The sequence below is a fragment of the Chenopodium album genome, chromosome 1 (genome assembly GCF_948465745.1).
Source record: "Chenopodium album chromosome 1, dcCheAlbu1.1, whole genome shotgun sequence".
In the NCBI taxonomy this organism is placed as follows: Eukaryota; Viridiplantae; Streptophyta; class Magnoliopsida; order Caryophyllales; family Amaranthaceae; genus Chenopodium; species Chenopodium album.
In genome coordinates this window covers 36,738,623-36,750,064 of record NC_137834.1, presented here as the reverse complement: position 1 = coordinate 36,750,064, position 11,442 = coordinate 36,738,623, and the positions used below count along the sequence as shown (strand labels likewise).

The window sequence follows — 11,442 nt, the reverse complement described above, 5'->3', positions numbered from 1 at the left end:
TTTCCATTTTATTTTAAAGCTAAAATAAAATTAATAATCAAGCTAGTAATAAATCAACAAGTGGCAAGCTCATGTGAGTGGTTAGGTGAGGACCACTTGGAGAAGGGGGGGACCAAACTTGCTCCCCACTCCCTCTCCCATAACCGGCCACCTCACTCCACACACACTCAAGGACCACAAGCCACATGGCATCCACCCTTGGGCACCAGGGCAGCCAAGGTGGGCTGCCATGTGCTGCTGTCCGTGGTAGCCACGCCCAGCAAGCCCAGCAGGCCCAACACTAGTATGCGGGCTGCCAGGCGCTGCTGGCCAGCAAGCCTAGCATGCTTGTACGGGCTGCTGCTGGCCTTGTGCCTTGGCCAGCGCTGCTAGGCAGCAAGCAATGGCCTAGCCATGCTGCTGCTAGCTGTGGCGAGCTGGCGCGCCTAGCGTGCTAGCTGCTGCAGCTTGTTGCGGCATGGCTTGCTAGGGGTATTTTGGTCTTTTGTTGATTTATTACTATTTCTCGTCTCGTCTTTCACTATTTTTCGATTCGACTTCCGACGCTCGGTTTCGACGCTCTAAGCTCGAATTTCCGACGTCTAAATAAATATTACTCGGTCGACTCATTAATTCCTTCCGAATTAATTCGTCGGTTCGGTTTGTTGAATGCTTGGGTGTAGTCAAGATTAAGCTGTAATATTAATTATTCATTAATATTACTGATCGGAAGCGGCCTCCACCCAGGCATTCCGATCACTTGACCTCGCTGAATATATTAGCTTTCTAATAATTCTGAACCCACTAACGGAATAGTACACTTGTTTGAAGGACACCATTCCTTTCAATCTCCCACTTGTCCTTCCGGACAAGTGCGCATTTTGTGTACAGCCTTTTTCCTATGTCGCTTAATGTCTCTTCATGAACTATAAGGTAAGATTTATTTTGTCATCCTTATTACGTCCAGAAGTGTTTCCCGATTCCGAGTCCGACTGTCTATAAACAGATGATTTCTGAAATCCATACGAGCACGGCCATGCATTTTACAGTCTCGCTCTACGAGAGGCCTTGTATACAATAAAGACATCTTCCCTATTTTAGTAGGGGGACCTTCCCAGTCTTGTAATGTAGCTCCTCTTACTGAGAGGACCTAGTCGCCCGAGTGTTGCCGTTATAATCCCCTATTATGGCAGACGTTTGACAACATCAAAGCGAACTAGTACTCAAACAAGAGAACTCACAATACTCATGTTCGAGGAAATAGGTTCCGATAGCCATAATGAGAATTATACTTATGACAATTTTTTTTTAATTTCTTAAAGTATTCTCATAGGTCGATCCAATATGGTTCTAAACCAATACCTGTGCAAATGATTTATGACAATCATGTCCTTGTAGCACATGAAACGGTGCTATAAACCAAACTACACACTAATCTCAATCGGTCATTAATCGTCCATCGTTTTAATGACCTTGATTAGGGATAATTTTCGATTATAATATTCAATGTTCACTTAATAGGTGTTTCCTTACCAAGACTGGTCTTGATACCCTATTTTGAATATTCTCAGAATCAAATGGACTCATTATTTAATCCTAAACCGTAATTAAATAGCATAACGGAGTAATAAAATATTGCATGAAATTTTATATTACTCCAAAACATGAATGGTTTTCCTTAGCGTTTTACATTAATTTTTCTCAAAATTAACTAAAACATTAAACAAGGAAATCAAAGCCAGTCTCCTACATGCTTGATTCCCATTGCCTCAACGTGCTTGTTGTGCTTCACTTGAGGCAAAGGTTTAGTAAGTGGATCGGCTACATTGTCATCCGTTCCAACTTTGCAAATTCTGATTTCACCCTCTGATTTCCATTCTCGAATCATGTGAAATCGCCGCTTGACATGTTTGACCTTCTGATGTTCCCTAGGCTCTTTGGCCTGAGCAATAGCTCCATTGTTGTCACAATAGAGGGCTATTGGACCCTTTGTAGAGGGTACAACATCAAGTTCACCAACGAACTTACGAATCCAAACAGCCTCCTTAGCTGCTTCCGCAGCTGCTAAGTATTCGGCTTCAGTTGTAGAATCTGCAGTTGTACTCTGCTTTGCGCTCTTCCAACTAAACGCCCCTCCATTTAGACAGAACACATATCCAGATTGCGATTTGAAATCGTCTCTGTCTGTCTGGAAGCTTGCGTCGGTATAACCTTCCACAACTAAATCCTCTGTACCACCATACACCAGGAATTTATCCTTGTTCCTTTTCAGGTACTTTAGGATATTTTTAGCCGCAGTCCAATGCGCCTCTCCTGGGTTTGATTAGTAACGGCTCGTAGCACTCAAGGCATACGATACATCTGGCCTAGTACATATCATGGCATACATGATCGATCCAATAAGCGAAGCATATGGAATCTGATTTATTCTTACCCGCTCATCAAGTGTCTGTGGACACTGCTTCTTGCTTAGGGTTATGTCATGTGACATTGGCAGGTGACCTCTCTTGGCCTCCTCCATGCCAAATCGAGCAAGTACCTTATCAATATAAGTACTCTGACTCAATCCAATCATCCTTTTCGATCTATCCCTATAGATCTTGATGCCTAGTATGTACTGAGCCTCTCCCAAGTCTTTCATTGAGAAGCACTTTCCAAGCCAGGCCTTTATAGACTCTAACAATGGAATGCTATTTCCAATGAGCAATATGTCATAGACATATAAGACTAGGAAGGCGATGTCACTCCCACTAACCTTCTTGTAAACACAAGATTCATCTGGATTCTTGATAAAACCAAACTTATTGATGGCTTCATCGAATCGCAGATTCCAACTTCTGCTTGCTTGCTTTAGTCCATAAATGGACTTCTTAAGCTTACGAACTTTCCTAGCATTGTTTTGGTCGACAAAACCTTCAGGCTGTGTCATATACACAGTTTCTTCCAAATAACCATTAAGGAAGGCGGTTTTGACGTCCATCTGCCATATTTCATAATTGTAATATGCAGCAATCGCTAGGAGGATCCGAATGGATTTAAGCATTGCGACTGGTGAAAAGGTTTCATCGTAATCAATACCATGAACTTGTCGGTAACCTTTTGCCACCAATCTAGCTTTGTAAATGAATACATTTCCATCTTTGTCGGTTTTCAACTTGAAAATCCACTTACATACGATAGGTGTATAACCTCCGGGTAAGTCAACCAAGTCCCAGATTTGATTTTCAAACATGGAATCCATTTCAGATCTCATGGCCTCTTGCCATTTAGTAGAGTCGGTGCTTGCCATCTCTTGCTTGTAGGTTGCCGGTTCATCTCCATCCATAATCAGGATGTCCTAATTCTCGGTTAATACTAAACCAAGATATCTATCAGGTTGAGATCTCGGCCTCTGAGACCTACGTAGGGTAATGGATTGAGCATTTGCATTGTCGGTTCGACTTTGCACATTTTGATCATTTTGACCTGCGTCAACAGATGTTGTTTGAGCACTTTGACTGTCATTATTATTTTGTTGCTCATCCTCCCACTTGTCATTTTGGAAAGGTGCTCCTTCTTCAAAAAGACACCATCGCGAGCAACAAACACTTTGTTCTCCGATTTGTTGTAGAAGTAATACCCTTTGGTTTCTTTTGGGTAGCCCACAAAGTAAACCTTGTCATATTTGGGATGAAGTTTGTTAGAAATCAATTTCTTGACATATGCTTCGCATCCCCATATCTTTAGAAAAGATAACCTGGGAGGTTTCTTCGTCCATAATTCATATGGAGTCTTTTCTACAGCTTTTGATGGAGCACGGTTCAGTGTTAGTGCCGCAGTTAGAAGTGCGTGTCCCCAGAAAGAGATAGGAAGATCACTAAGACCTATTGTTGATCGTACCATGTCTAACAAGGTCCGATTTCTCCTTTCGGATACTCCGTTCCATTGAGGAGTTCCTGGAGGTGTCAATTCTGAAAGTATACCCTTTTCTTTCAGATGGTCATCGAATTCTTGGCTCAAGTATTCACCACCTCGATCCGATCGAAGGGATTTGATTTTCTTGCCAAGCTGATTTTCAACTTCACTCTGAAATTCTTTGAACTTTTCAAATGATTCAGATTTATGCGATATGAGGTAGACATAGCCATATCTACTATAGTCGTCTGTGAAAGTGATGAAATATCGATGTCCATTTCTTGTTGTTGAGCTCATTGGTCCACATACATCGGTATGTATAAGACCCAAAAAGTCACTTGCCCTTTCTCCCAACTTGGAGAATGGTTGTTTAATCATCTTGCCTAATAGACATCCCTCGCAATTCTCAAACGATTCTGAATCAAAAGAGTCAAGAACACCTTCTTGTAGAAGTTTCTTGATGCGTTTGATGTTGATGTGGCCAAGACGACAATGCCACAAGTAAGTCTGATTTAACTTTATGGTCTTAGCTCAATTGGTATCATTATAAACAATTTGTCCAAAGACACAAACGTGTCATTCCATAAATATAAACAAGATGATATGTCTTGTGATCAAGTTCAAAATGACGTCCAACGCCACAAGATCAAAATATGGTAGATAAAACTAAACAAGTTTTAAATCTAGACAAAATATGAGATTACAAGCTTTCTTTGAAATATTATCTTCTTCTTCCACTTGTGTACTCATATCCACTTGAAAAGCACCGCTCACTTTGTTCCTGAAACAGGAGCATATAGTGAGCCAATTTTCCGGTATCTAATACCTTATAAATGGCTTATGTTCAAGTGTAAAGATGATACCTGAGATTGAGGTTCCTTTTCTTTTCGCCTCATCTTCTAGATACATGCTACATTCTCTTTTGTAGTGTCCGGGTCTACTACAATAGAAGCAGCGCATCTTAGCTTTGTTCTTGAACTCCTTCTTCTTTGGTCTCAGAGCAACCTTAGCCTTCTTGCAAGAATATGTTTTATGGAGCTCTTGAACAACTTCCATCAAGGACAGTTTCTTCTGCTTGGCCGTAAGTCGCATCTTTAATGCAACATACCCCGAATGGAGTGAGCTTAGTAGCATGAGAGTCGCTTGCTCATCGTCCACTGGTTTGTCAATTAGCTCCAGATGGGTGAATAGCCTTGTCATGTTGAGCACATGAGCTTGAAGTGGCATCCCGGGTCTAAGTCTTGCATTATAGACCTTAGCCCATACTTCTTGTCTCTCTTTCGTGAGACACCCATCTTGCGGTGGCTTGATCCTCATGTTCGAGAGTGACCTAGTCACATCTTCCACAAGTCCATCATAGTTGCCTCTGGTACTTTTGGTGACTCTCAAATTGACTACATCTTCTAGAGCTTTGAGCATCATGTCCGGAAAATAGTTGGAGAACTTCCCCTTCCATTGTACCGGGATGGAGTTTGCCATGAGTCTGGAAACTCTTTTACAATCCACACTCCATACCTCATGTGCCTCATCACTCACAATCCCCTTTGAGTAGAAACTCGGGATTTGAGTGTCCAGAATGTACTCTAGGTAGCAATTTCGGAGGGTCTTTCGGAGTTCCTCTTCCCATTCCTTAAAGTTTACCAAGTTTAGAGAAATTGGCAACTTTTCGGGCAATTCCGGGAGCATAAGGTCGTTGACATTAGTTGAAGACATGATTCTACAATTGAAAGAATTTGAAATAAAAAACTATTCATTATACTTAAATAAGATTGAATTCATGCATTTTAATCAAACTTATTTAAAACGTCTTATTCACACATTAATGATTGTCCCCATTTTAGGTGAGAATAAGTCGATTCCAAGATCCAAAGAAACAAAGAGTGGTTAAGCATGCTTTGGCTTGTCTTAACACTCAATCTCCTAAGGTAAGCAACGCTTTGCTAATGGCTTCAAGCCACTCTTGGTTGAATAAATCGTCGCATCCAATGCTCTCTAAACAATTTATTCACTTTGCCACGACATGTTAGGACTCCATCACTCATATCGTTGAGTATAACCAAAACCACCTTGCATACCCGGTATGCCTTACGTTCCTTGGAGAAGTAGTGATGCCTCACTTTGGCGTAGCCTGCCACTACCCTCGTTCGGTTGGTAAGTGTGTTTGGGAATGGCAAGTTTTACTCAATATTTTAGGGACCTAGGGTTTCTATGTTTGTTGATTTAAGTGAACTTAATTAATCATCTCAACATTCGAAATCCTAAACATGCATCTAACATATAATTCATATATATATAAACATATATATCGAAAACATAAATAGAGATGCATTTGGCAACTAGCATGACCCCTTGAGATCTTCAAGTCTTCAAAAGGTCTTCATTTGCAACTTCATGGCTTTGTCTTTCAAGAACCCCGTCTTCAAGACTTGAACAAAATATTACAATTGCTAGTATCTACGATTAGGACTAATCTAAATATTAAGGTACAAAAGTACTCAACGGTTCGCAGACCGTATTTAGATTTACAAAAATACATCACGGATCACAGTCCGTATTTTCTATCCTAATCGGGCCCCACTAGTTGCCATTTCATAAAACCTGTGAGAGAATTTACATTCCATTCATCCATTCACTGTATGTGAATGGCCCATGCATTTTACAACGATAAACAAGTAACAATGCATAAAACGCGCGAGAACTAGTAACTAATCTAGGTGGTTAATCAAATTAACACGCCTAATTAAACTAGTCAAAGTTGTTTTAACCGGTTATGGTAATAACTTAGAGACGCTCCCACTAAATTCCGCATCCAACTTAACTAATCCAATTAATTAAGTCGGTGAACCCAAATATTTGCCAAAATTAATTTTGCAAATGTCGCTCAAAACCCGAGGCCTAGCCTCCAAAAATTTTAATTAAATAAACAAAATAATTAAAATAATTAAAACGACAATTTAAGTAAAATACGTATTCCAAAATGTCTAAGTGCCTAGCACTAAGACTTGGAGTCCAAAAAAAAAAATAATACCCTTATTTACATATTAAGCAACGCTAAAATTAACTTTAAAATAGCATCGCCTTAATAACCCGGGGTTATTGTGCCAATTATGGGATTGTACGTACCGTACAACAAGCACGTAGTATGCCCATGCGCACCCCTGCAACACCAAGCATGCATGTGGGCTGCTTGTTCTCGCATGCGCTACGCCCAGCCCAGCCAAGCGTAGCAGCACGCACAGCCTTATGCTGCTGCTGCTTGCTGTTGGCTGGCACGCTATGCTGCTGGCAGCGAGCAGCAGCCCACGCCCTTCCTCGCACACCCAGACGCACAGCACCACGCACCTAAGAACGAAGCGCCCAGCAGCCTCGGCAGCCACATATGGGTTGCGTGAGCAGCCCAGCTGGCCGAGAGCTAGCTCGGGGCTCTTAGGCCTCGTGTTGCGTGCTAATGTTTCGAAAATTATCGATTTTGTGTGTGACATTATAAATCAATTCTAAATTAATTTTAGAATCAATTTTGAGGAAAAATGAAAAATTACAAGTCCAACTTAAATAATTCATCCAAAAGCAATTAACCAAATTTATTTCCAAGAACCATTCTTTAATAAAATTGGTTTAACTTGGTGTAATAAAATAAATTAGGGCAATTCTCACTATTAATTTAATCACTTTAAATTAATCTTGAGATTTTGACAAAATAAAAGGGAGTTGGAAAAATGAACATAAGTTCAATAAAGACTCCAACTTTAATACTTGTGACTCCATGAAAAATTATATCTTCCAATATGAAGATAAACCAATTTCAATCACAAGTTTTAAACTTTATGATTCCAATCAACTAAAAAATGATTAAATCAACAAAGTTTAACCAAAATTCATGGAATTTAGTAACTCAAAGTTTCAATCACTTATCATAAATAAAGATTGAATCTTTAGTACTTGGAAGCAACAAAGAACAACAATTTCACACTTAATGCAATTAATTTGCAATTATGTGAAAAAATAAAACCAAACTTTCAAGCACCAATTACTACCAAGTAATCATGCTTAAAGTGGTCTAAAATTGCATATAAATAAAGGAAAGAACTAAATACATAACCACCATAAATATGCAATCAATTTTCAAGGTTAGAAAGACTTAAAATTTTTCGTCAAAACGAAAAATCCCTCGAAAAATGCATTTCTGGTCGTTTTTTGGCTAAAAACCTAGTCCTAAAAGGGTAAAACCATTTCTAGAACGCCTTTTCCATCCAAAATTCACTATTTTTGGGTCGAAATCTGGGTTCGGGAGCTGAAGACAGCTCTAATACGAGGTAAAAATTGGAAAAACGAGTTACTAATCTAATTAGCAACTTAAAACCAGATAAATTAAGCCATAAAAACACCTTGAAAATATTATGATTTTAAAAATAAACGAGCGAGGCTCCGATACCGCTGTTGGGGTTTGGTGAGTCCGACTCATCGCGGAAACAAACCCAAAAACAAGACCGCACTCGCAATAAATAAAACCATAAACATAATTATATTAATCACAAGATTAAGATAAGCTAATTACCTTTGACGCTTGCTTCACTCCAAAATGAGCTCTTACTTGAAAGCTTCAAGTCCCGCTCACACGAAGACCTCCAACGAAGTCCACCCGCACCAACAAAACCGACTAGGTCCAATGTCTTGGGGTTAGCAAGACCCGACCAATAAAACCCGAGTAATTATATTGAGTTCAAAGGTTTTCACTAATTGTGATGCCTTTTTCAACTCTTACTCAAGCATCATTCCCAATGCCCATACTTGGGTATTTATAGGAAATGATGGGAGTATCATTTACTCTCCCATCAATGTGGGATAGTATGATTTTTCCATTTTATTTTAAAGCTAAAATAAAATTAATAATCAAGCTAGTAATAAATCAACAAGTGGCAAGCTCATGTGAGTGGTTAGGTGAGGACCACTTGGAGAAGGGGGGGACCAAACTTGCTCCCCACTCCCTTTCCCATAACCGGCCACCTCACTCCACACACACTCAAGGACCACAAGCCACATGGCACCCACCCTTGGGCACCAAGGCAGCCAAGGTGGGCTGCCATGTGCTTCTGTCCGTGGCAGCCACGCCCAGCAAGCCCAGCAGGCCCAACACTCGCATGCGGGCTGCCAAGCGCTGTTGGCCAGCAAGCCAAGCATGCTTGTGCGGGCTGATGCTGGCCTTGTGCCTTGGCCAGCGCTGCTAGGCAGCAAGAAATGGCCTAGCCATGCTGCTGCTAGCTGTGGCGAGCTGGCGCGCCTAGCGTGCTAGCTGCTACAGCTTGTTGCGGCATGGCTTGCTAGCTATTGCGTGCACAAGGCTGTGCCTAGCACGCTAGCACGCACTAGGCAGCGCCTAGACTTGCGATGCTAGCATGGGTATGCTAGCACGCACCAGCCAGCCTAGGCTCGGCTTGGTGCGCATGCTAGCCACCATGCTAGGCCATACGCCCTTAGCACTCGGTTTGCTTGGGCATTCCGATGCTATGGGTATTTTGGTCTTTTGTTGATTTATTACTATTTCTCGTCTCGTCTTTCACTATTTTTCGACTCGACTTCCGACGCTCGGTTTCGACGCTCTAAGCTCGAATTTCCAACGTCTAAATAAATATTACCCGGTCGACTCATTAATTCCTTCCGAATTAATTCGTCGGTTCGGGTTGTTGAATGCTTGGGTGTGACCCGAAGTGTTCAGTCAAGATTAAGATGTAATATTAATTATTCATTAATATTACTGATCGGAAGCGGCCTCCACCCAGGCATTCCAATCACTTGACCTCACTGAATATATTAGCTTTCTAATAATTCTGAACCCACTAACGGAATAGTACACTTGTTCGAAGGACACCATTCCTTTCAGATGTTTAGGTCTAGTTTCAATAGGCAAGTTAATTTATAAATGGTTAAGTCGAGATTCGAGAGATGAGATTTAATACCGGTAGATTAATTCTGTGATTGTAATACGTAGCGAAAGCCCTTTACAATCTGGTTAATTGATGTATTGATGATTAACTATTATTGATTATTGGTATTGCATGATAATTTGTTATTGAATTGTTTTAACGTTTAACAATTGCGTCTTGTAAAAGTATAGCAATATTAAATTGATGAATCGAGCAGATGTTAATTTGATATTAAAGGTTATTTTCAATAAGAACTTAGATCTAGTAAATTGCGAGAGCCTGTTAGATCTATGTTGATTAATAAATTGTGAGAGCCTGTTAATCGTGTTATTTATGCAATGTCAATGATTGATTACTATGTTTTACCCTGGAGTATTATTTATTGGTGAACCTATGCCCTAGATCCTTTTATTCATTGTTTTCTCCCTACTCTTAATCTTCGTAGTTTAGTTTCCTTTAATTACAATATATTGGTTACTTTATAATCTGGATTATTTTAATTAATTAGGAATAGAAAGACTCGTTTCTCTGTGGATTCGACCCTACTTCCCTATCTACGTTAGTTAGAGGATTTAGGAATTACTTTTTATTAGGGGATACGACTTTGCCCTGTCAAAATTTGGCGTCGTTGCCGGGGAAACGGTTTTATTTTTATTTCTGATTGTTTTTGTAGTCTAGATTATTTCCCTTTTGTCTCAGAGAGCGTTAGTTCTCTGAGACAAATCTCATATTTGCTTCTAGTTTTTGTTTATGCCCAGGTGTTCCAGATCAGGTTACATCCCATTCGATCCTGAGATCGAACGTTCCTTCCATAGACAGTAAAATCTCTACAAGCAAATCCTGGCGGATTCTGGTGATAATAACAATAATCACCGCGATCCTCCAACTGGTTCTAGCAATTCAGAGACATCATCAGACGCAGAATCAGAGATGACGGCTCCAAAGAAGCTTAGTGATTATTCACAACCAAAGCTTACGGATTTTCCACATCTCACCCCTACTCCGGCTCTAGATGGGGTTCAATTTGAAATTAAACCTCAATTTATAACGATGATAGAGAGGAAGCAATTCAGTGGAGCCAAGGGTGAAGACCCAAATCTTCACATCGCCGACTATTGTCAATACTGCAACACCATCAGACAAGCCGGGGTCACTCAAGACCAAATCAGGGAGATTCTCTTTCCATTCTCTTTAACTGGAAAAGCTAAATTGTGGTTTAATGGCTTAAATAGAACTACACTTGGTATAACTGACTGGGAAACTCTTGTATTGAATTTCTATAACAAGTATTATCCTGCAGAGAGAACAGCAGTACTACGGAGTGCGATCCAGAACTTTGCCCAAGAAGCCGATGAATCTTTATATGAGGCTTGGGAGAGGTTCAAGGACTTACAAAGAGAATGCCCTCACCATAATTTAGCGCAATGGCAGTTAATCCAAGCCTTTTATAATGGCATTGGAAATTCCTCTAGAATAATTTTAGACTCTGCAGCTAGTGGGAGATTTATGAATCTTAATGTTGATGATGCAGGTCAGGTTATTGAAGATATGGCGATACACAATTCCCAATATGGGAATCCCAGAGGATTTGCTAACAAGGGGAAGCATAGTGTCGATTCTGTATCCTTTTTGCAAGCTCAACTAACCT

At 40.4% G+C, this 11,442-nt stretch overlaps 1 non-coding gene across 1 annotated transcript; it reads right to left on the bottom strand.

The window, feature by feature from the left end:
* Window positions 1–11,105: 11,105 nt before the first annotated feature.
* LOC145564876 (small nucleolar RNA R71) lies at window positions 11,106–11,212 on the bottom strand. Its single transcript, XR_014094920.1, has one exon. It is a non-coding gene; the product is annotated as a small nucleolar RNA R71 (small nucleolar RNA).
* Window positions 11,213–11,442: the final 230 nt, after the last annotated feature.